This window comes from Acinonyx jubatus, chromosome E1 (genome assembly GCF_027475565.1).
Source record: "Acinonyx jubatus isolate Ajub_Pintada_27869175 chromosome E1, VMU_Ajub_asm_v1.0, whole genome shotgun sequence".
Classification (NCBI taxonomy): Eukaryota; Metazoa; Chordata; class Mammalia; order Carnivora; family Felidae; genus Acinonyx; species Acinonyx jubatus.
Genome location: NC_069397.1, coordinates 42,918,222 through 42,944,096, shown reverse-complemented (window position 1 = coordinate 42,944,096; position 25,875 = coordinate 42,918,222). Strand labels below are relative to the sequence as shown.

Sequence of the window (25,875 nt, the reverse complement as noted above, 5' to 3'; positions counted from 1 at the left end):
GCACGACAAGTTTAGCTCAGTGTCAGGAGGGAGAAGATGTCAGAGCATACTCTCCCAGCCAATACTCACAACCTTACTCAAGTCACCTCACCTTTTAACCTTCATTTCTCAAGCCATATCCAGTCAGACCCTCAGATTTTATTAAGAGTCAACAGAAGGAAAGGTCTTGGGGGAAGCCGGGGAAGGAGGAACAAGAGTTTAAAAAAACTAGAAAAATCAAGGTGCTGCTCTTCCACTCTCTCCCCCAGCACAGGAAGAGCAGGGATGACATTTTGTGGGAAAGACTGAGAAAATGATCTGTGGGTCTCAGTGGACCTCAAGGCCAGTTGCAATCAGCCCTGTGGTCAGGACAGTGTGAGCTGGAAGAAGGGTTGCATGGGGGCCCTTTACATCCAGCACCGACCCCAGCAAGGCTCCAGTCTGGCAGTGACCTTGGTCAAGTCTCCCACACAAAGTGATGACAGAAACCTTGGGAAGAGGGTCCAGAAGACCCCAGATTCAGATCAGGGGGAAAAAAAACCATGCAAAAGCTTCCTGGACCAGACACAGGGCTGAACCAAATGTCTGCCATTCGTCAGCTCTTACTACGTGCTTCATTTCTGATCAGTTCTCCAGGGTGGCGACGAAGAAGCAGAGGTTTAGGAAGGAAGTCAGCTTGCTCAAGGCTTTTTGGTGCCAGGTCTGCGACAGAGCAGGGCATGCTCCCCGAGCTGAGTCTTCCCCTTGGGTTTGCTTCACTGAATCCTCAGAGCAGCTATGTGACACAGAAGGGGGCATTACAGCAGCCCTGTTTCCAGATGGTGTGGACTTGTGTACTGAGTAACCAGCCCAGCCGGCAGAGCTGCTAAGAAGTTGCTCATCGGACCCCAAGACATCTGGCTCCAGAGCCTGTGGGGCAAACCACTGTGCCACCTGTCTTCTTGGCTATGCCTGCTTGGGTCCTGAAGGAGGCAGGACTGGCCCATCTGTGGCCTGAGCCACACCACCGATCCCACACCCGAGTGAGATAGAGCGGGTCAGCCCAGAGCCCCCAGATGGGCACATGGCACCCGGCACCCAATGGAGCCCTGTTCTGCCCCTGCCCCGCTTCCAGTTATAAACAGGTTATCATGATAACCGTGATATTTAAATATCTGTCACTGATTATATGCTGGGCCAGTTCTAAGCACTCGTGTCTCTTACCTTACGTAATCCTCATAGCAAGTCTGTGAGATAGGAACTTCATTATCATCGTTATTGTCCCATTTCCTAGATGAGGAAAACTGAGGCCCAGAAGCCAAGTAACCTGTCCAAGTCTGCAGGACGGCCAAGTGTCAGTGTTGAGCCTCCCTCCCAGTTCGGGCTGCCTCCCCACCCGCTTTTAGCCAGGACCTCCAGCCCAGCCCCGCCAGCCGGCCGGACAGCACTGCCTCACTGGAGTAGGAACCCGAGCCCGGGGTTGGGGGGGTAGATAGTCAGCATGGCGCCATCCTGAGAGGACGGCACAGGAGCGAGGCTCTCCTGGGAGGAAGCCCAGGCCTTTCCCACTCCCTCCTTGGACATTTAGGACCCGAAGCCTCATATGAGGAGGACAGTCGGAGACAAGAGCTGAGCCCCGGTGGGGAAGCTGCCACCCCACCTGGGTTTGGTCCTGAGTGTGGTGCCATGAAAACCCCTCTCCAGGGGTGTGGTGCTAAGTCCTTGCCCCCTCCCCACGCCTGTCCCAGTGCGGCACGGGAAGACCTGGGCCCACTTCCCAGCCTCCTTCCCCTTTGGCCAGGGCCAGTCTCCCCAGGGTCCCCACCACGGGCCCCCGTCCACGCCCGTGGTGGACCGCCCCTGCGGTGGCCGCGCTTGCCGTCAGCTCGGCCTCCTGCCCCCACGGCACACACTTCTTGTGGCCGGTCTGTCCCACAGTCACTTCTGGCACCGGGGACCCTGTCCCACGGCACCTCCCCCACTTATTGGTCTGCTCACCAGCCAAGGCCCCAAGGCCCCCAAGGCTCCAGCCTCTTTTTGCCCAGCGATGAAAGTTGGGCCGAGCCGGAATTCAACCCTGGGTTTGTCTGGCTCCAAGCGTGACACCCTCTGAAAACAACTCACTGCCTCAGAGACGAGACCTTTCCCCTTTCCCGCCAAACCCTGGCCCCTCCCTGCTGCCCGGGGGCCAACCAGCTATTCACCCCAGTGCTGTTTCCTAACTACACTAAGGGTGTCAATTTCCTTAACCTTGCCGTGCCTCAGTTTCTTCACCTGTAACATAGACGTAAGAGGAATAAATGATGGTCATGCGGTTACCGTGGCGGGGGGTGTCCCAAGCACTCTGTCCCTGCCCTGTCAGCACCCTCAGCCTCCTGCCCTCCATCTCTGACTTGATAGAACACATCAGAATTTTCAGAACCCCTTCCCATCCATCGCTGGGAAGGATGCCTGGGCTCAGAGCAGCTCAGTACTAACCGGGGTGGCTGGACAGACACCTGGGATCTGGCTGAGTGTTAAAGGCACCCAAAGGGCAAGGGCACAGAGATGTTTCCAGGGGGCTCCTTGCCAGGGTTCCAGCTCGGATCTGGATATCCACTGGCAGTGAGCAAGGCCCTCTGGGGATGGGGTCGACGGGCCAGCAATGGGGCTGACGAGGCCTCGGCCTTGGGACTGACTTATGCAGGATGGCTGCCGTCCCCCCCCCTTCCCCGAGCCTCCTACCCGCACAGGGCTCAGGTCTGAACCTCTGCCGCCACGGATGCGTCAGTTCAACTCACAGCTCCTCGTCCCCCATTAGGAGGTACACATTCCCCTGGAGAGGGTCGGGGTGGGGGGCCACAGAGCAAGCCTCATTCTCCCTAGTTCTTCCTACCCGAGTGCAAGCAGCTCCGGGTGCTTTGCCGGGCAGCCTCCCACATCCGCGCCTCTGCTGGGGCTGAGCCCTCCGCCCGGAGTGCCCGTCCCCTGCCAAGCTGCTGGCGAGCACCTTACCCATCCTTCAACACATGCGTCTTGGGTCACCTCCTTTCTAAAGACTTTTGGGGGCTCCCAGGTGAAGGTAACCTCTCCCGCCTCTGTGTCTTTGCTGTACTTTATTCCTATCTTATCACGAAGCCCTGGACTCATTTGTTTCCAGTTTGATCTGCCTTGGGAGTAAGAGTTCCCCAGGGAGAGAGGTTGTGTCTTCTCCCATCTCTCCAACACCTCGGCCTGTGACACACACACACACACACACACACACACACACACAAACGAGCACACTTGGTCTACTGAAAGTCCAGGCCACACGATGGGTAGTTGCTAATTCTCAAGGGAAGGATTGAAGGAGCCACTCCTTCCCCCAAAGGCCAGTCTGATGTCCTTTTCTTGTAGTGTTTTGGCCTTACTCCCCAGGAATCCAGGCATCCGGAGGTCTCGCCTCCACACAGGACAAGACTCCTCGGTTCCGCTGAGGAAGTTCCTATGGTTAGGACCTGGGGGCAACAGCCAGGCTCCCAAGGGAGGTAGGGACCCACCTGGCATTGGCAGCTGGTGAGGGGGAGGGCGGAGGGCACTGCCGGGCCTTCCCAGCTGGGCGGGGGCTATTTATACCCAGCTCCTGGCCTTGCCCTGCCCGAGGGCCCTGCCACCCTCCCCTGAGGACAGCTCGTCCTCCACCCCAACCACCCACCGCCCAGCTGGGCTGAGGACAGACACGGGCAGCCGGGCAGACGGGCACACAGCAGGTGCCAGCATGCAAGAGGCTGCTCGTGGGGCCCTCGACGTTGACCTCTCAGGGGGAAATTCCCTGTCCGAATAGGCTGGCCTTGAATATGTGCACTGCCTTATCCGACTGCCACCGCACCCTGGTTCTCTCCTCTCCCCGACGACACCTCCCGTCTCCAAAGGCCCAAAGGCGGGCCTGTGGGGAGGGCTAGGGCAGAGATAAAACTTGTAACCGAAGAACGCAGGTCGGCCTGGATGCTGACTTGACTTACGCACCACGGTGACACTCACAAGTGCTCTGCGCAGGGAGCGTGTCCCGTCTGGTGTTGCTGGCATTGTCGGCCCCCGGATTCTACCATCCACCCATCATGCCCCCCCACTTCGGGCCGACTGTCTGCAGCAGGGGGGTACAGGACGTGGCATCCCTGCTCTGCTTTCCTTTTAAGGCTCCGTTAGGGCTGGAGCCCTGCACCCAACCTCCGCTGCACCCAAACTTGTTTATAGTTTTTACCTTGCCCCCCACCCCCCGCCACCACCAACATAATAGGGTTTTAGAGACGGGAGGGGCCTCAGGAGTCACAGTCTCAGTGTTTCGTATTTGTTAGCTGTTTTTTTTTTTTTTTTCCGAGTGGAATCACAGACAGCCTTCCCCCCTACTCCGCTCTACATAAAACAGATCAAAAAGAGGGGCCCGTCCTTCGAAAAGCGAAACGTAGAATCACCACGCAATCCAGAAATGCCACTCCTAGCTACGTGCCCAAGAGAACTGAAAGCAAGAACACGGGCACGCGTATATCAGCCTCACGGCAGCGCGACGGGTGGGCACCCCGAGTGTCGGTCAGATGAACGGACAACGAAATGTGGCGTGTCCACAAGGTGGAATATTGTTCAGCCACAAAAAGGAATGAAGTTCCGGCACCTGCTACAACATGGGTGAACCTGCTCAACATGATGCCAAGTGAAAAAAGCGAGTCACCAAAGGACAAATGTTGTACGCGAGGAACCTAGAGTAGGCAAATTCCTAGTGACAGAAAGGAGAGTAGAGGTTACCAGAGGCCGGCAAGCGGGAGGGAAGTTATAGCTTAATGAGTACAGTTTCTGCCCCCACCAACGGCCCCTCTGCAGGATGAAACCTGAGAACCGCTGGTCTAGTCCAATCCCTTCCTTCTCTAGTTGGGAAGACGGAGGCCCAGAGAAGGTCTGTCATTTTCCCAAGTCACACAGTCACCTATGGGTGGGGCTGTGGAAGATGGGGAGGGGCACAGCCCAAGGAACGTCTCCCCTTCTGCTCCCCCCTGTCTCAGGGCGAGCTCCATGGGGACGCCTGCCGCCTGCCCTAGTCGTGTCTTTCTTGGAGTCCTCAAGCCTAACTATCTCTGCCAGCCCCAGGCAGGGCACCTGACACGGGTGCTGAGAGGGAAGGAAGGAGACAGAGCAGGGACGGAGTCAGAAGCCACTTGCTCTGCGGTCACCTGTCTCTCTCTCTCTCTCTCTCTCCTCCAGAGTGACCACCATGTTTCAGGAAACCCTAGAATAACCCAGTGCTTGGTGCCCTGCCTGCTGGCCCCTGGGCAGTAATGGACAGGTGCCCTCTCCGCTCCTGGGTCCAGTGGGGCCCCACCCTGGCCTGGGACAAGACGAAAACTTCCAGAAGGAGAAGGAAAGGTTTGAAAATGGGCAGGAAGTAAAGAGCCGAGTGTTGGTTTGGGAACTCAAGGCTACTACCTTTCCATTTAGGTCAGGAGGCCCTTCGGGGCTGGCAGACGGCACGAGGGGAGCCTGACAAGTTCAGTGGCATGTAGCAGGGGGGCAGGGCAGGGGCAGGGCCTGGGGAGCCCTGATGCACCTGACTCCTGCAACCACACGGCAAGGTAACCACTGTTCCTGATGTTGAGAGGCCTCCGGTGACTCACCGGGAGACTTAGCAGGGAGCTCGTGACAGAGCAAGAGAGACCTACCTCAAGATTCACGAGGCTCGTCTCTCCTTGCCCAGCCACTGGTCCTCCTTGGAGCACGTGCGGGCCCCGTGGGTGCTGAGCACTAACTCAACGCTGCACCCATCTCAGTGCGGGCCAAGGATGGGGAGTCGCTTCTGAGTCTCAAGGGGCTCCCGTGCTCCCATGATCCACAGAGCAGGCCTAGAGACACCCTGGTGAGGCCTTTGCTCAAAGCTGGGAGATCTCCCTGGACCTCAGGTCATTCACTCAGGAGGCATGAGTGGGCCGTATGGGTCTCATGAGTCTCCAGCAGGCTAAGTAGCACCCTTGTTTGGATGCAGGAAGGGAAGGGATGGGGAGGGTGGAAAGGGTCCATGCACTGAGGCCAGAGAGGAACCAGTGAAGGAGCAACTGTCAGAGCTTCTGAGCCCGTGGGGGGAGGGGGGGCAGTTGTGCCAAGCCTCCGGCCGGGCTTCCCATCTTGATTTAGTCCCAGCCATCCAGACGAGGGCCCCACGAGGGCAGTAAACCTGCGGAGTGAATGGAGGTGCCTGCCCTTGGGAGAGCAGGTGAAAGCCTTCCTTTGGTAAACAAATTCATCCCCCGCCTATTCACTCCACACACATTTGAGTCATGACTTGGAATCGGGCGGAGTGCCAGGTACTGGGGGCGTAAAGCTGCGTTACACCACACCCACGGAGCACCCAGACCAGGAGGCGTGTGTCAGTTACGAAGAAGCCACAGCATTCTTCCAGCAACTACTACGTCTAAGTGCCACGGGTGCCACGAACAAGGGACAGAGGGTCCCGGGGCCCTTGTAGCTTACAACCCGAGGAACCACCAGGCCAGAGAGCCCTCGGTAGGTAGGAGCTGAGGCATCCAGGAAGGCAGAGGCGAGAGGGTCCTAGCCAGTGGCGATCATGAAGGCATGGCCGGGGCTCCCCCCGGGAGGAGCTGGGGGGGGACAGGAAAGAGCCCCAGGCATGGGGTGGGAGAGGGAACTGTAGCTGTCCCACCCCAGCTGGAGCCCAGAAACCATCCAAAGGAGCAGGAGGGGAAAGGGGCCTTGGGTACCAAGCTTAACCCAGGCAACCTGGGCCGCACTGGAGGCTCCTGAACGAGCTTTGGAATATTAATCTAGAAGACAAAGTCTAACTGCAAAATGGGCCCCGAAGGGTGGGGTCTAGTGACCCAGGGCTGGGAAAGGGAGGCTGGGGTGACATTTGTGCTAAAGAGAGTCTCAGACTTGGCTGCACGTTACGACCTCTGAGGGGCAAGATTTCCCTGGCCCGGGTGAACCCACTGTGCGGTTGGGCATCACCCATCCTTGTTAGCGGGGCCTGTGGCAGTGGGGCTCAGGACGGAGGCATTAGGAGCAGAGAGGAAGCAGCGGCCATGGAAACCAGAGGACAGAAGAGAGCACGACCAAGGTTCTGAGCCAGGATGATCAGGGAGATGGAGATGACGTCAATGGAGAAAGGGAACTTAAGAGGTGGAGCAGGTTTGGGAACAAAGATAAATCGTCTGGGGGGCCAAGGAGACCTCCAGGCACCCGTGTCCAGACAGGGCTGGAAAAAGAGCCTGGAAATTCAGATTTGGGAATCTGTGCTGGGGCTAGGACAGCTGGATGACACCTGAGGCCTTGTCCCCCGCCCAGGAGGCACACGGTAAAGGGTGAGATGAGCAGGGAGCCACGTGGTGTGGGTGCTGGATGCCAGGGGCCAAGGCAGGAGCCCCAGGGGTGCCTCGAGGCATGCAGGGCCGTCCGGGAGGGGGGCCGGGACCTCACAGCAGACAGACTCACGCTGCAGGCTGAGAAATGGGGTGGGCTCGCCCAAACCCCCACAGGAGCCGGGTTGGTTGGGCCTCGCTCAGCCAACGCTGGCACCAAGTGCCCACATCTGGCTTCTGTTTCCCCGTATTTCTGATGAGGTCCCCGTGGAGGCACAGCCAGCATACTTGGGCAGAGCGAGTCACCACACCCTGCCTTTGCTCTGGTCTTTCCCTCTTTCACTTCGGTCCTCACCCTCCTCCCTGGGTGAGAGCTCTGAACACGCACTAGGCCATCAGCCCACAGCCTCGTCCTCCTGCGGGGCCCCTCTCTGTGCAGGTGGGAGGCACCTCCCAGCCCGACCCTTCTCCTCCCTGGGAGGAGCCCTTCCCTCTCACCCTGGGACACAGGTTTCCGGCCTTTCCCTCAGGTTGGCTTGGCTGAAATCTGTGCCTCTGGACTTTGGGCAGCCTTTTCCGGACCTATCACCCTATACTGCGTGCCCAAAGTCACCATGAGTGTGGCAGGAACGGGAAGATGGGAGACTGGGGTGCATGTGAGGGAGAGGGGGTATTCCGGGCCAACTATCCACACCGCCATGGATGATAAACTCACACATCCCCCCCAACCAAAGCAAAAAGCCCTTCTCTCCCATTGGGCAGCCATGGGGACTCGCCACGGGAGCCTGAAAAGAACTTTCATATCTTCCTTCCTCTCCCTAAACTCTCCAACACGACTTGCTGGCCTTAGTGGCCAAGTGGTCACTTCTACATTCTGTGAGTGACTTTGACAACTTCCCTCTGCCTGCCACCTTGTAGGTCCCCTTGTAGGGCCAAGTGGGGCCCTCTGAGGAGGTGAACTAAGACCACCTGAGGGCCCAGAGGGGCCACAGCTCTGGGCAACCGTGGGAGGAAGAGAAGGGGGGCGGTGGACACACTGAGTCCCAGTCAGAGGGAGGGGCGGAGGGGCTGGCCCCGCACTCCATCCGCTCAGTCCTGTCCCAGTCCCAGGAGCCCTGTAGGGTGTTTCTCTGGGGAGAAGAGGGAGGGAGGGGTGGGGAGGGCGGGCCAGCCTCAGCTGGAATGTTACAGCTTCTGTTCTCCAAAGCAGCTCCCAGAGCGCCTGGCCTGGGGCTCCCGGCTGATCTGATAAGATGTGACAAGGCGGCCTGAAAAATGTTGAAACCTGTAAAATGTTTAAACCTGTTTTTTGTTGTGTTGTGAGCGTGAGGGTTGTTTTTTTTTTTTTCCCCTCTCAATTTCATAGGAAAGTGGAGTTGATCAGAGTGGAGACGAAAGAAAGAGGAGGAGGGTGGGGGGACAGGGGTTGTCCCCTTCAGCCAAATTGGGAGGCAGGGCTCAGAGCGGGATGGTCAGACCTGGGGAGAAGGAAAGGAGGGTGAGGACTGGGAAGAAGTTGGGGGGGGGGGGCGGTGGGGGAGAGGCCTGACAGAGGCTGGGGGGTAGAGCGGGAAGAAGGTGAGGAGAATGGAGGGAGGGAGTGTCTGCAGCTCTGACCTGTCGGTGGGTCTCCTCAGGGCTGTGTCCTCCCTCGGCACCCTGAGAGGACAGTGAGCTGGGGGTACCCTCCTTCAGGCAGGTATGGGCCCAGGAGGACTCACTGGGGGGCACGGAAGTGCCTGAGCCCAGGTGGGTGTCCAGGCCCAGGGCCTCGCCCCTCAGACTCTCCAAGGGTCTCCCAAGAGGCACTAAGACCACAGGTGGACAAATGCTTACAGGTGACCACAGAGGGGGAAGCCGCTCCCAGGGCCACTTGCTTTGTCGAGCAGTTCAGGACTCACGGCTGAGCCCACACCATCTCGTACTTGTTCGACAGAGTCCTGCCTTCACAGGCGGAAGCTGCGGCCCAGCCTCTGCCCTCGGACACACAAAGGGTTTTACGCTCTCTCCGGATGAGGCAACTGAGGCCCAAAGACACGAAATGACTAGCTTGGGGTCGCCACACTCCTGCCTCTCAGTTTGGGGCGGCTCTTTGACAGCTCCCTCCCAATGGGTCCAGTCTCTCCAAACCGAAAGAGGCAAAGCATTCTAGAAGCTGTGGTGGGACCAGGGGTCTCTGGGCGCTCACCGGTACAAGGTAGGTGTTTCATAAAAACCTGCTGAATAAAAGTGTTTGCCCGAGGAGATTCCCTGCTGGTCTCTTGTCGGTTGGAGGAGGCCCAAGTTACCCTAGAAAGGCTTTAGAAGCATTCTGTGAACAGCCACACGTGTTAATTATTGCATCCCAGTACCAGGCCGTCGAACATCGAAGCTGGATGGGGTCTTGGACACCATTAGTCCACTTCCTCGGGGGAAACTGAGGCCCAGAGGGGCAGTGTGACTTGCCCGGATTTCCTCCACTGGTTGGAGGCAGCACAGGGAGTCAGCTCAGGCCTCGGGACCCTAGCCGGAACTCTGTCTCTCTTACACTCTGCAGTCCCTTCTCGAAGTCTCAGGTCCCCGGGCTGGGGCCCCATTCAGTACACGTGTACTGGGTGCCCGGTGCGTATAAGATTCAGCCACCGTTGTCCTAGGAGGCCCCCACCCTGGTACAGGGCAGACATCCCCGCAGGTGACCACGGTAGCGGCGGAGTGTGACAAATCTCATTCAGGCTGGAAGCCACACGGGTGGGAAGGCTGAGGGAAAGGGGCTGTGAGCGGGGAATCCATCTTCAAAGGGGTCACCTTGGAGCTGGGCCTTGCAGATGAGTTCAGCTGGGACAACTCTGACTCCTGGATCCCGGCCACCTGTGTCTTCCGTCTCCCCCCTCCACCAATCCGGTTTCCGAGGTAAACTCTTCCTAAACCACGTTGGCATCTTTAGCTCATTTCAGTCTGAGAACATTCTCCCCTTCCAGCTCCTCCAGCCCCTAAGTTATTATAGAAGACAGAAGATGGGGAAGGAGGGCCCCACAGGGCCGGGCTGCTCGTTCTGAGAAGTCGAGTCTGCTGGTTCCCAGGCCAGGATGTTGCTGGGTTCGCATACACTACCTTCAAGACAGTTCTGGTAAAAGACAAGACAGAGCCTGCCCGGCCCTCCTGTTCGCGTTGGACTCTTTTTCATCCATCGGGGTTCGATTTTAAGACCCCCTCTTCATGGTGCAGTTTGAACTGCTCCCTCTGGGTATTTCCCAGTTCTTCTACCCACCCCGGGGGGGGGGGGGCAGCTTAAACACATTCCATTGAACTGGCCACTGACTCCTTGTTTCGCCACTGAAACGAGTTTGTCGAGAGGATGAATGACGTCACTCGTTTGTGCGCGGTGGGCAGTGTGTCCACCTCACCAGAGGCCCAGCGCCCCTGCTCCTGCGGCCACACCGAGCGCTCCCCCTGACTTGCCTGGCCCTTCTCACCTCCTCAGGTCCCGCAGGCCACCATCAGGACGAGCTGAGGGCAGGGGACGGCCCTACCGTCCAGAAATCCTTTGTTTGAATCTTAGGAAGAAGCCCGGGAGGGAACACGGAAAACAGAATCGCTCGGCTGAGATTCCCTCTCACGGCATCTCCCCGGGGCTCCCCTGTCAGCTTGGTGGGTGTCTTCTCTCAACGAACAAGTTGACATAAGTCAAGCCCAGTGCTGGGCGCTGGGGGCACAGACAAGTGTGGGGGGCGCCCCTCGTCTTGCCAGAACTCCCAGCGGAGCCTGGGGGCTGCCCCCAGATACCCCACGCTCCTCCGCTACGGGGACCCAGAGGCCCAGCCACCCCGTTTCACACCCAGACAGCGCTGATCGCACACACTGGGGAAGGCTGGGCTCTCAAGGACTTCACCTACGTCAACCATCCCACTTCTGCTCCCTCACCCCGCCTTTCAGAGGCCCTGAGGACAGGACGAGCATTTACCAGCCAGCTGCCGCCAGCCAGGGCTACAGGCCGCAGGACTGTGGCACAGAGATCACTTGGGGTGGTTTTGAAAAACACAGACACGTGGGATCCGAAGCCAGCCCCGCTGAATCAGACTTTCTGGGGAGGCGTCCAGAAAACTGGATCATTAAAAACCTCCCCCAGAGTGTGACAATAGCACGGTAAGAGATGACGCAACGTGCGGTAGCCGGGCCCCCTGCAGGACATTCTCTGGTCAAGGACGGACGTTTGACCTGAATCTCCCCAGGCTTTGAGAAGTAACTGTCACCCAGTCAGGAAACAGGAAGGATAGAGGAACAAACCAAACGACACGATAGGGAAGCAGCCAGACAAATCGAGAATGTGGGGTGGCACACAGGGCTAAGGCCTGAACTTTCCAGAAGTCTGTGTCATTTTTAAAAAGTGTGTGTGTGTGTGTGTGTGTGCGCACGCACGCATGTGTTGGGGGCATTGGGGTGGACGCTTTAGATTAAAATAAACTTCAGAGACATAACAGTCAAATAATTGGAACCTAGTGTGAAAATCCTAACAAGGAAGGCATTCTGAGGATTACTGGGGAAAATCTGAATCCTCAGGAATCATGATAAATTTTGTTAAGTGTGATATGGTATATGGCCACAGGGGTTTATCCTTACATATTGGAAATACAGGGGTGAAGAGTCATCATGACTGTATTACTTTGAAATGGTTCAACAACAACAAAAAAAAAAACCCACGCCAAACTTGGGGCGGGGGTCATTTGGGGGGGTGATGGGTGGGGCAACAGTGGCAAAACGTAAAACAGTTGAACTAGAAGGTGTGTATATGTGTGCTCCTTGTAGTATTTTTTTGTTTTCTGGATGAACAGTTTTCATCATAAAACTTTGAAGGAACGATAACAATAAAAATTCCTCCCAACTGGGGACTTCTGGCCACAGCCGCATCGGGCTCGGATCCGAACCCCTAGACCTCAGGGAGCTGGGACCCACGGGGCAGGTGCGCATGACAGGGCATGGGCGGTGGGGGCTCGCCCGAGACTTCACGAGGTCACCGAGGCTCCTGGGTTCTCTGGGCGCCGCTCGCTGCCTGGCTTTCAAAGTGGGTATTTCCACCACGTTCCCAGGAGCGCGTCCCCTCACGGCGCCGAGCCCGTGCAGGTGAAACAGCCCTGAGCGGCCCCTGGACTTCCCCACTCTGCCTAGGGAGGCTCCACGCAAGTTCAAAGCACTGGCTGCCCCTCCCCCTTGCCCCTTTCCCCATCTGCAGACGAAGCAGCCGGAGCGAGCCTCAACATCTTCCCCTGCGCCCCCCTCTTCCCCCTCCCCAATTCACCAGTCCTGATTCCTGCAGCCAATTCCTCTGCGGGGGTCCTTGCGTTCATTCCCTCTGCCCTTTCTTCTCAAGGGGCTCATTGCCACTGGCGCGCCTCGACTGGGGTTTGCAAACATCTACTGAGCACCTGTTAAGGAGCTGTGTTCCGGGTCCACCGCAGACCTCTGCGGGACCTCGTGACATGTTCCAGCACTTCTCAAGCCTGGCTGAGCGTCAGATGGCCCCGGGGGAGCTTCCAGCTGCGGAGGCCCAGCCCCACCCCCAGAGAAACAGATGGAACAGGCCTGGGTGCCCCCTCCTCTTGGCTCATCCTCCACCTTAAGGGGAGGAGACTGGGTGGAGGCTGTCCTAGCGTCCTGGGTCACAGACAAGGCTCAGACCCCGCCCAGGGTGGTGGTGGTAGGGGTGGGGGTGGGGGCCTGACTCCCTACCATCCACCTTCAGGGGCCCCACCTCTCTTGCTCCCAGGAATAGTCCATTTTTTCCAGCCACCGGTGTTTCCACCTTCCTCCCCTGAAGGAGCCCTCCCTCAACATCCCTTCTCCTGGGCTCTCGACAAATCTCCTCTTCACAGCGAGGGAAGAAGCAAAACTTTTTTGACCCAGCAGCAGCACACCATAAAAAGTGTTTGGGTGTGCCCTTCCAGACACGCACGCACGCGCGCACACACACACACACACACACACACACACCTTGGGTCTACAGCACTGGCCGGCCAGCCACCATGCTCGTATTTTGTGTGCCTTACAAAACACACGCTAACATTTGCTGGGAAAAGACGAGATAAAAAGTCTATTTCAAGAGAGATCACTTCCCCCTGCGGCCTGACCGAGGGGTCACTTTTTCTGGTGACCCTCTTCCAAGCTTTCAGTCCTGCTGCCCTTGGGTTTTTTCTGCCTTTATTTCCCCTTCTTCCTGAATCTCAACTTGTTCTTAGCCTTGCGGCAGTGTGAATGTTGTGAGCCTGTGGAAACTCTCTTGCAGAGATGTAGCAGACCAACTCTCTTGGGGTTCAAGGTACCGAAGGCACCAAGGCCTTCTCCCACTGGGGGGTCCACATCTTCCTCGATTCTTGCCCACAGCTACCCCTTTGGGGTTTTTTGGTTGTTGCTGTGTTTTGTTTTTTTGTCTAGGACTTTGAGCTCCCCAGTCATCTCTCGCTGGAATGCCTTCTCTCCACAAGTCCATGGTAGAGTCCCACTCACCTCCTCTGGGTCTGTCCTCACCTCCTGCCGTGTCAACCTCAGCTCACTGCCTGCACCCACCCTGTCCGGGCCCACACCAGTGCTGGAGCCACGGGGAATTTTTATATTTTTAGTTCTGTGTGCTAGTCATATTCATGACAAAAGTAGGAAGAAATTTCTTCCAGGAAGAAACACACGTGAGACAGAAGAGATAAAAATCACACAACACACACACACACGCACACACATGTAGCATACATTTAAAGCAAAACAAAGAAACATTTTCTCTACAAATAGGATGTGTGTTCAACACGAGGGGCAAAATGTCAAAGCATATTAGCTCCCATCAAGGTTCCCTCGGGAGTCACCCTGGCCTGAGAGGAGGCCCGAGTCACCACAGGCAAGAGGAGGTGCCCACACAGCACAGGGGAGATGAGCTAATGGGGACATTCAGAGCTATAAATGAAATAAAGAGGAATGCCTGTCCAGGTATATGCCCAATGGTGGAAAAGAGAATGTAGGGTGTATTTACTTGGGTAAAGATGTCTCATAAGGTCAGGAGGAAATAAATTACTGAACTCTGTAAGTAAGGTAGTGAGGGGACCAAGTTACTGGGGCGCTCAGACTGGTTATTATTGTGAATAATAATAGCTCACATTTATGGAGACCTGGCTGGTGCCAGGAGCCATGTAAAGCACATTACGTAGAATATATCATTTAATTTGCCAAAGAACCCACTGAGGTTATAATTACCCCCATCTCACAGGGAACAACATGGGTTCCGAGAGGCTGAGCAAACTTCTCTGGGGTCATGCAGCTAGGACATGGTGGCACCGAGTGGCTCATAAAGCAACGAGGGGATACGTTTCTCAGGACAGAGTCTGTACGGAGCATGTCGATGGAGGGCTGGGAGACGAGGAGAAGGAAATTTGTACTCAAGTCTATCCTGCCACTCAGGCTGTAAACCCAACACTGGGGTCCCTGCCTATTGGTCTGCCTTCTTTTCCATGCTGTAATGGACCTTCCATTCTTGAAGTCGATTTGTCTGGATCTCACAAAGGGCCAGACCCACGCTCAAGGCATCCCCCGGTGAGAAGGAAACCTCTGTCTGAGGGCTGGAGGGATTTGTGGGTAAGGCAGGACATGTGAATTCAGGATCTCTCCCAGGAGGCGTCCCAGAGGGGTCCGGGGAGATGACAGACGTTCCAGCACCTTCCACTGGGGAAAGCACTTCCCCACCCAGCACCTTAGTTAATTCCCTCAACAGCCCTGAGAGATGGATACGGTCTCCACTTTACAAATAAGGAAACTGAGCCTCAGACAAGGGGCGAGTAAGTGAAGGTGAGGTGGGGTCTTCTGAGGTGGATTTTTATGCCCTGAGAGAAAAGGAAGAGGAAGGGGACTTTTGGGACATTGATGTGACTCAGAAAGACCAAAACCCAAGGAGCAAAGAGGGAAGGAAGCAGGGACTGAGGTCCCAGCTGACGAGTTTAGACCCTGTAGGCAGTGAAGTGGGGACCAGGGCCGTTCCCCCTGAAAGAAGCCTGTTGGAGCTGGAAGGTAATTTGGCACAAAACCAAGGCCCAGTCTCTGTAGCCCAGACTGGGAGTTCAGTTGGGATCCCAAGGGCTGAGGGGCCAAAGAACTCAGCCCACCGTGATAAGGGCTCTTCCCCATCTTCACGGAATTCTGGTTCCCCTTCATTCACAGAACACATTATACCATCACGGAGAGGTGGAAATCATAAATTCACCCCCTTAGCAACTTCTCACACCAGTCAAGCTTTTGATAGACCAACCAGCCCATAGATTCCTGGGAACTCCCTCCTCTTTCCGGGCGAGACAGTTCTTAGCCTCACTTCTCTCGGTCCCTCGGCCAAACTCACTGACTGCTTCCACTTGTGGGTGCCTTTGCCTTGTGACATGTGATGGGCAACCTCATCTAATTAGCTCACCGCCATCCCTCGGAGCCACCATTTTGGCTCTCATGGCCTCTCCTCAGGTGCTGACGGAGCAGCTGCTCCCCTGCCTGGAATGCAGCCCCCCGACCTTCTCTGCTCCAAGATAAACAGCCCGTGGAGTTGCTCGTCTTAAACCTCCTACATTCACGCCATCCCACCAGCCCTTCCCTCATGCTTCCATTGCACTCATATTGTATCGCGAGACCCGGGATGATGGCCAGGCTAAAGCCCTGGCCACTCTGGAAAAAAGGAGGACAGTCAACTCCATGACTCCTGGGGTTCTCCTCTTCAGTGGAGAAGAATGGAGTCGGCCTACAGGGTCTGAGAAGGCCAGCTGGCACGTGGGGAAAGGGATTCCAGCATATTCTCCCCAGCCGTCAGGGATGCCCCCCACCCAGTCCTGATGCCCTCTCATAACCATCCGTCTTCCACCTGGATAACCTGCCTGGATAAAAGCGAGCACAGATGTCCTGCCTGCAAACATTTCCTGGGCACACACAGGGCCCGGGCAAGGCGCCGGGGGTGGTGACGACCAAATTGACTTCTGCCAGTTCTGCAGCATTGCTGATTCACAGGTGATTTTTTTTTTCCTGCGTATTCTCCCCGTCCTGCCTCAACATCTTCCTTTTCCTGCGTCTGCCACGAAGGCGATGGCACCCCCCAGGCCTCTCAAAGAACTCATTCTCGCTCGCTTACACTCGCTCTCGTCTGTGCGCACGTGCACTTACAATCCGCCCATGCAGTGCCCTGGATTCCCATCTTTTGGGAAGGACGGAGGGTAACAGAGCCCATCGGGTTCTCAGTGGGGTGATTGTAGGTGAGGAGGTAGGGGAGGTGCCCCGGGGTAACGCAGCTGATCCGGCTGCCCGGATTCCTGGTCCCTGAGATGATGCACGGAGAGCTCACATCACAGTCCCTGGTTACTGTGGTTCCCGGAGCCAGCACAGGCCAGCACTGCCCTCCGTGTCGGGCATATTTCATGTGCTTTACACACATTAACTCACATAGTCCCCCAACAGCCTGGTAAGGAAGATACTGTTATCACCCCCAGCTGGCTAGGGAAACTGAAGTGCAGAGATGAAGTAATTTGCCTGAGGTGACCCGGGTAGTTAGAGACTCATCCAGTCTGGCTCCAAAGCCTGCAGGCTTAACCACAGTGTTCTAGATCCCTCTGGAAGGAGTCAGAGGAGAGATGTCATTCAGCAACCAGGGACTGTGTACCCACTTACGGGGAATACAGAGAGGTGGAGGTGAAGGTGATGTGGTCCCCGCCCTGCAGGGGCTCCCAGTCTCACCGGGAGAGAGATGCCTAAAAAGAAAATTACCAGAGCCTAATGTGGGAGAGTGAGTCATTCCACTGTGGAGAGGGTCTGACACTGGCCAGATAGCAGTGTGTCCCCAGGATACAATGACCCGGCAGTTTCTGACTGCTTCACAGCTGGATGACCAGCCAATTGACTGACTGTTCAATTCATTCATTCATTCATTCATTCATTCACTCATTCACTCATTCACTCATTCACTCATTCCCGAGTACATGCATTCATTCAATTCAACCCCTCTGGGGTGGTTACTCTGGACCGAAGTAGTTCGCAAAGGATGATTTTTATAAGTCAGAGAGGTGCCTTGTTGGCTAAGTCGGAAGAGCAGGCGACTCTTGATCTTGGGGTTGCGAGTTCGAGCCCCGCGTTGGCCGTAGAGATTGCTAAAGCAATTAATTAATTTAAAAAGAAAATACAAAATAAAAAGCAAGAGGAATCACAGCCTGATTGCTGAGAAGAATAAGACCACAAGGACAAACTGACACGTGAAAGGAGCAGGAGAATCTTCCAGATCGTGTTTTCCAAATGAGTAATAGTTGTTATTTGGGGAGAGAGAAGGGACTACCAAGTTCAATACTTTTGGGAAACAGACTAAACAAATGAAAGCAAGGGTCATCCCTGCGGGGCCTGTGTGGTTATTATGCTAATGAATGCTAATATGCTAATGAGCACCATAAATCCCAGGAGGCTGAGAGTAGCAGGTGGCACGTCCCAAGTGGGACAGGGGTAAGAGGCTCACCCACGCATGTTCGAAGCCCTGCTCTGGCCCAAATGCGTGCAGATGAGCTGGGAGCAAGGTGGTGGCAGTTAGGCTGGGAAGGTGCCCAGGAAGACAGCAGCTCTGAGCTGGATTCTGAAAAATCCTGGGAAGGTTATGGTCAGGCGAAGAAGTGCTAGGGAAGAGTTTTCCAGTCGGAGAAGGGGTCCTAAGATCCCTTTATCTTTATAGTAAAGGCCTGAGGAAGTGGGGTTTCACCCCAGGCAAGGCCAAGCCGTGAGGACTGAGGTTCCAGCCAGGACACGGCTGCCGCGTCTGGTTTCCGAGGTGGGCGGAGGTGCTCACGGCTTTGTTTTGCCGAAGGAAGGAGCCCAGGCTTTTGGATAGATTTAGGGGAAACATTCACCTTCTGATCTTCCCTGAAGTGACAGCTGGGAGATGTTCTGGCTGTAACTCAGGCACAGAGAGGGCCGGGGGGAAACGGACCCTAGGTCTCATGAGGCTGCCAGGGAGACTTCCTGGACGAAGCGGCATTGTTTCTGGAAAGCGAGCGGGCACGTTCACAACCCAGGAGGGAGCATTTGAGGAGCACAAGGAATGGTGAGGGGAGGCAGAGAAGAGAAGGCTGGGGCTCCATTAAGCTATGTGTCCCGTCACCGAATGCCAGTGATGCCCTCTGGGCCTCAGGCAGAGGACTGGGGGGCCACGAAGGACCGAAGGGCCAAGTCGGGGACTTGCACCAGTCACACCAGACGCGGGCCGTATGTTCTTCCAAATGCGTGTCCTATGCATCGCCCCGCCCTGCCTCTGCTTCCGCCAGCTCTGGGACCTTAAAAAGGTCCCATCTCTGCACAGGAAGCCCACAGATCACGTTTGGCAGCTGCCAGATTGCCAAAAATGAAGCCATTTGATTCCGAAAGCGTCAGCGAAAATGTAGAGCAAAGGTGAGAGTTAGAAATGAGCACAACCTCTTTGAAGAGCTTGGTGTCGACTTGCAAAGGGGGACACTCGCGCTTCGTGCGACAGGCACCCCCATGGTCACCCGTCACTCGTGTGCACCCCGAGACACCCGTCCGTTGGCGGGAGATGAATCGGCCAAGTGTGGTGTCGTCGGACGATGGGCTATGACACAGCTGTGAAAGTCAAAGAGCTCCAGTAACACCCAAAACTTAGTTTGAAATTTAGAAACCTACTGTAGAGGGAGAAAAGCATACTACAAAAGACTGCAGACAGCATAATGTCCTCTTTACAATGCTTAAAAAGAAGCAAGATGAAATACATATTGTTTAGGCATTCTTAGCTGGGAAAACTCTTATTTAAACAAATTTTTTAATGTTTGTTTGTTTTTGAAGGACAGAGCATGAGCAGGGGAGGGGCAGAGAGCGAGGGAGACACAGAATCCGAAGTAGGCTCCGGGCTCCGAGCTGTCCGCACAGAGCCCGACGCGGGGCTCGAACTCACGGACCATGAGATCGTGACCTGAGCTGAAGTCACACGCTTAACTGACTGAGCCACTCAGGCGCCCCTCGTGGATATATTTTTTAAAGATGACATATATATATATATTTTTTTTTATCAGTGTGCAATCAAAAATATTTTAAAGAACAAAAAGCATTAAGGGGCCTCTCCGTGCCTCAGTTTCTCAACATTCCTTCCCGTGGTCTGGCAGGCCTCTCTCACCTCTCACTGCTGTCCCTGGGACAGCCCGCCTCCTACCCAGGCCTCCTGGTGCCCTCAGCCTGATTGGCTCATGGCACTTGGCAAGGCTGAAATGGCCAATGTCTACGCCAGTAACCAGAGTCGTATGAAACCCACACAGACCACTGCTTGGAACCCCAGGAAGAACTGACAGCTTCCACATTGGATTTGCCCTTCCCTTCCCAAGAGCTGCAGGCCTCTGTGAGTATTTTGGCCCAACAGGACACCCGGACGTAAGGTCAGGCCAGAGTCCACATTGTATTGGGTCCACCGAGTCACAGACTTTGCCCCATGCCCATCACCCACTTTTCTCTTCAAACAGGTTAAATTGGTTGGGACAAAACAGCATAGAGCATACGGCTTTCCCTGAGTGTGGCCTTTTCTGTTTTGGAAGGAATTCAGGTCTTTTCGTTGCACAAATCCGATATAGTTTTATAACCCTTGCTACACTGGAATGACCTTCAGAACATCCTTGATTTAGTCACTATTTATTCCCCTTTAACTCAGCTCCTGTATATTGTTTCATTTCATCTCGACACCTGCCCTGAGGTCAGAAATTCTACCCCCGTTGTACAGACGAACAAACCGAGACTCAGGGATTTTTTAAGAAGCCACCCAAACTTCCAGAGCAATTAAGTAGCACCTCTGAGATTCACGCTACGGCCAATTTGACCCCTCTTTCTGGAACACCAGGCTGCCTTCCAGCACAGAGGCTTTGAGGCTCAGGGCTGGACACTCTGAGGAATCACAGAGTTGGGGGAAGCGCTGTCCCAGAGAGTGGGAACCAGCCGAACCCGGACGTGAGCTTGCTTGGGAAGGAGCCTCCGGCCCGTCGGCCACCAATCAGCAGAATTAGCAGCTGTGCTCCTGCATTATTCAGGGTGATGTGGGAGGCTCACTAGGGGTATGAAGACATTTCAGGGGAATCCTGCTCTCAAAGGGCTGACTCTCTAGTCGGGGAGGCCGGGCAGATGTACGTGAAGGGCTCACTGAGAATTCACGAGAATACGTGAAAAGTGCCAGCAGGCTATCCTGGGACGGCCTCACAGAGGCTCTGAGCATCCAGCCTGGGCTGGAAGGCTGAGCCTGTGAGTGGCCTGTGACTCTCAGCAGTGTCCCCTTCACTCCACGACTTGTCTCAGAGGACCCACTGCGTGCCCCCTGCCGTGCTTGGGGACGTGGGTTCAAAGGCGACCGAGAGCTGGTCCTGCCCGCAGGGGCCTCCAGTCTAGTCGATGAAAGGGCTCCAGGCGGAAGGGGGTGAGCCGGGGCCTGGCCGAAGGAGGGCCACCCAGACACAATGTTGCCTGAACTGGGCTTTCAAAAATAAACGTAAGTTTGAAGAGGTCCTCCCAAAGGAAGGCAGGGCCGAGCATAGAGGCCTGGAGGTATGAGGCAGTGTAAGGACAACACAGACAATAAAACAAGATCAAGGATAGCAAAATGCGTGGACACCAGACCCCACGCTAAGTCCCACGCGTGTTATGTCCTTTACTCCTCATTTTACGTGAGAAATGAGAGTAACCCTCATTTTGCAGAGAAAACTGAGGTTCAGAGAGTTTCGGGTCACCCAGCTAGTACAGGCAGAACCATCTAGGTGGAGCTCAGGACTGCTGTCCCCCAAGCTCACACTCTAACCCATGCAAGGAAAAGTAGGTCATGGGGAGGGGGCGGGAGTGGGCCATGGGCTAGGTGGGGGGTTCGGGAGGGGCTGGAACATGCAGGGCATCACAGGCCGTGCCCGGGAGGAGGCACAACAGAACGGCCGGCTGAACGCGCTTCTGATGGAGCCGGTTAAAAATGACAAAACCGAGCAAACATGAAGGAGGCTCCTTTGAGGCTCAGGAGGGGTTAAGACAACGTTGCAGCTTAACGAGAAGGGACTTGAAGGTGCGAGGTGACCCCAGACGCGGAGGAGCTGGAGGTGTTGCCCGTGTAGAAGGCAGTCGACCTGCTAAGGTGGAAAGGGCAGACGATGCAAAGTTGGAGGAAGCAAGCCTTCTCCCCGATTCTCAGGCTGGGGCGGCCCCCGGGCCTGCGTGAGAGTGTAAGCAGAGGCCCTTCTACCAGCGCCCAACATGTAAAGATTTCGTATCGGGTCAACAAACTGTTAAATATGATGTGTTCCCGTTCAACTCAGTGAGCTCTCAACTTTTACCTTCTGTACTTCCCCGTGTGTGTACTCCAATCGTGAGTTAAAAAGTCATTCTCGGGGCGCCTGGGTGGCTCAGTCTTAACCGACTTCGGCTCAGGTCATGAGCTCGCGGTTCGTGGGTTCGAGCCCCGCGTCAGGCTCTGTGCTGACAGCTCGGGGCCTGGAGCCTGCTCCGGATTCTGTGTCTCCCTCTCTCTCTGCCCCTAACCAATCACACTGTCTGTCTGTCTCTCCCTCTGTCTCAAAAATAAATAAACATTAAAAAAAAAAAAAAAAGTCATTCTCTCATCCTTGTTCACCACCTGAAAGGCTGGGTTCTCCACGGAGTTTTATGCTAGAAAACATGGTGGGGGTGCGGAGGGCGCCTGGCTGGCTCAGTCAGTAGAGCATGTGACTCTTGATCTCGGGGTCGTGAGTTCGAGCCCCACGTGGGATGTAGAGATGACTTAGATAAATAAATAATGTAAATAAGAAAAAAAAGAAAAAAGTGACAAGGGGAGAGCCAGCCCCCAGCCTGCTGTCTGCCCATCTCTATTCTATCGCACACTGGACACCCCAAAAGAACCTCCAAGCCCCCATGCACCGTCCCTGCCAAGGGCCTCCCCTGGTTACCGCTTGCGCCCCAGGGCACCCACACCAGCAACACCGGCAGTATGGTCTGCCTTGACAGGCTGAAATCCAGACAAAGGTCTGCACCGCCCAGAAGCAGGCTCACGGCCATTTGGGCAAGAAAGTCCAGGGGCTTGAGTACCCAGAGCATTGGTTGGGGGTCGGAGAGTGTGGGCTCTGGGTGGGTACAGCCCCTTGGGCCCCAGACCCCATGCCTGGTGCGGAGGGACACGGCCTCAAGGCACTTGAGCGGAGCCCTCTAAGTTGAAGGGTCTGGCAGGACCCCTTCACCCCGGTCTAAAGGCAAGTTGTGTGACTCACATAACTTGCAATAGGATGTAGAGAAGCTGGAGAGAGACTGGAAGGGGAAGAGCAAGGTGGCCAAAGGCGTGCGGGAGACCGGGCCACCTGGGAAGGGTTGTTCCGGAGAAGGGAAGACTCAGAGAGAAATGCACCCCTGTCCTGGAGGCAAACTGGAAATCTACAGTGCAGCTCAGGTCCCCAGCAGGACAAACAAGAGAATCTGGGCTTGGACTAAGCCAGGAAAGACTGAAGTGAGACCTAAGGAGGAACTTCCTGACTCTCAGGATGTGGGGTGGTGTCACTGGAAGGCCTGCGAGTCCTGGCGGGCCTGGCTACAGGCGGTTTGTGCTGTGGTTGGAGCTCCCGGGCTGGCCAGCCGTGGAGGCCGGGGCAATGGGTTGGCTCTCTTGGGACCTCAGTTTCGTCATCTGTAGCATGGGGATAACGAGAGTATCTGCCTCCTGAGATGGTGGCAGGGGATGAGTTAAAGTGTGTGCGGGGGCGCCCGGTGGCTCGGTGGGTTAAGCATTCGACTCTTGATTTCAGCTGGGGTCCTGATCTCACGGCTCGTGCGTTCAAGTCCCACACGGGGCTCTGTGTTGACAACGCGGAGCCTGCACGGGATCTTTCTCGTCCCCTCTCTCTCTCCCCTTCCTCTGCTCAAGCTCGCGCTCTAAATAAGTAAACAAAACAAACTTTAAAAACTTTTATAAAAGAGGGGCGCCTGGGTGGCTCAGTGGGTTGAGCGTCTGACTTCGGCGCAGGTCACGATGCTGCCGGTCAGAGTTCGAGCCCCGAGTCAGGCTCTGCGCTGACAGCTCAGAGCCCGGAGCCTGTTTCGGATTCTGTGTCTCCCTCTCTTTCTCTGCCCCTCCCCTGCTTGTGCTATCTCTCCCTCTCTCTCTCTGTCAAAGCTAAATAAACCTTCAATTTTTTTTAAATTGTATAAAAGATATAAAAATGAAGTGTGTGCTCTGTTTCCTCAGCACACACGGTCCATGATGAATTATCAGCTGACCGTGACCTGCCTCCCCTACTTGCTCCCTAGCTCCCTCCTCAGGCTCCGGCAGCCTCAGCTGTCTCACAGACAAAATAGGGACGAAGGGGCAGTCGGCTGCAAGGACGGTGGCCTGGACGCCGTCCTTCCTGATAGATGGGGCAGGACCCAGAGTCTCTTTCTTTGCAGAAGCTTCCGTTAAAATGGAGGTCCACCCGGCCCGTGGTTAGGCGCCCTCTTTCCTAACGTCAAGGGGCTGAGTGGGTTGGTCTCCAGAGGTGCTGCCCAGGGCAGAAGCAGGGGAGGGGAGAAGTGACTCAGAGCCGAGAGGACACCTTGCCGGCAGACGGGTGAGGCCCGCCTGCCCCCTCAGGCCAGCTCCCCTCCTTGGAGATCTGTCGGTAGGTGGGGGCTTGGCACCTTCCAAGCCAAGCCAGTGTCGCCAATGGGAGAGGCCTGGCTGGCGGAGAGGGGCCCTGGTGCTCATGCGGCGTGACCTTGGGCCTGGCCTCCTCCCGCTCGGCCTCCCTCCCCACCGTGCCTTTTAGCGATAGCTGTTCTACCTGGTAGCTGCTGGGGAGTGGGAGCATCCCAGCTGGGGAGACGGGGTGGATGCGACCGGGGCATCCTGTCACCTGCAGAATGGCAGCAATGGCACTGGCTGGCTTCCAGGGCAAGGGGAGGTGGGAGGAACCAGATATGAAGGGAGCCAGGGCAGGGGAAAAGCAGACTCATTGGCCGGAAACAAGAGAGCTTCCCATTTCAAGTTTCGAATTAAGCAGCTCATGACCAAAGAAAAGATGGTCACTTACCCAAAGACAAGATTTTAATAGATTTCCGGTGGAGGGGGAGCCGATGATAAAGAAGTAGAGACTGATCAGAATTCTTACCACCCAACCCCCCCGGAGAATTCTTACCCCCGCCCCCTCCCCACCACCCCTCCCGGAGAGAAAGAGAGAGCATGAGCAGGGGAGGGGCAGAGGGAGAGGGAGATTGAGAATCTTAAGCAGGCTCCACTCCCAGAGCGGAGCCCAACTCGGAGTTCGATCTCACAATCGTGAGATTGTGACCTAAGCCTAAGCCAAAATCAAAAGTCAGAATCACTTGAGGCCGGCTGGCTCAGTCGGTTGAGCCTCCGACTTCGGCTCAGGTCACCATCGCACGGGGCGCAGGTTCCAGTCCCGTGTCGGGCTCTGTGCTGGCAACTCAAAGACTGGAGCTGGCTTTGGATTCCGTGTCTCTGTCTCTCTCTCCAAAATAAATAAACATTAAAAAAAAAAAAAAAAAAAAGCCGGACGCTTAACTGACTGAGCCACCCAGGCGCTCCAGGGCAAGATTTTTAAAAAATGTATGTGTGCCTTGCCGTTTTCCAGAAAGGATTTGATAGCAACCGTTTATTCCAAAGACAACAAATGTTTATTGAGCAACTACTCTGTACTTGCCAGGCACAGAGGATACAGCCAGTAGCCAGTGTGCGAGACGGTGCGTACCCTCAAGGAGCTTATACTACAAAACACACAGGATTAAATAATAACCTTAAAACCAGAAAATCAGGATCAAGGTGAAGAAGACAAATATGCCAAGTCAGGGCCAAGGATTGAACTCCAAGTTTGACTCTGGGTTACCTAACAGCCAGGACATAAAGGGAAATATACTTCATCTGAAAGGAGAGATCATGCTTGTCCTCAGGGAGGAATAAGGTTGAATACTGAATTGTGAAGATGGGGTGAAAAATCAGTTGAATCAGATACACTAACGCGAGAATTGGTTTGGGCGCGAAGGATTCTGTCCGATTGCTTTCTGGGATGTGTATGACAAAGGTCGGGCGCGAAGGGGCAGAAGGGACTAAACAGAAGGATGAAACTTAGAGCTGGAACTCTGTTTCACAGGTGAGAAAAACGAAGGCTCAGAAAGCAGGGATTTGCCCAAGCACCCTGCGCCCATCCCAGGGGTGACAAAACGGTCGCCTGGCCTCTAATGCCCACACCCAGCTAGCCCAGCTTGAAGACCTGTGGAAAGTTCGCCAGTGACTAGCACACATCCTCATCTAAGGGACCTCCCAGAGTTTCAGAAATAGTATCAATAGACCCAAAGTAGCAGCTTGCCATTTGAAGGTCACATGTAATCTGGCCTCAAAGCCATCCTTTGGGGAATAAGGTAGAACATGAATAGGTAAATTCTTGCCCCAAATAAGAAATCAGCTTTTGAGCCTGAGCGGTGGGAGAGAGAAAAAGCTTTGGGCCCGATAGGATGTGGATTCCAAATACAGGCTGCATGACCAGAGTCCCCAACTGCAGAGTGGGGTGAGATTTTTTTTCTAGAAGACCATGACGTATGTATGGGAACCAGCACACAAACACCACCAACAAACACTCACCTAATC

The 25,875-nt window shown here is 55.4% G+C and overlaps 1 protein-coding gene across 4 annotated transcripts in view; it reads right to left on the bottom strand.

Moving 5' to 3' along the window:
* Positions 1–25,875, bottom strand: part of WNT3 (Wnt family member 3) — a 49,068-nt gene that overhangs the window by 13,121 nt on the left and 10,072 nt on the right. The gene's annotated exons all lie outside the window — the stretch shown is intronic.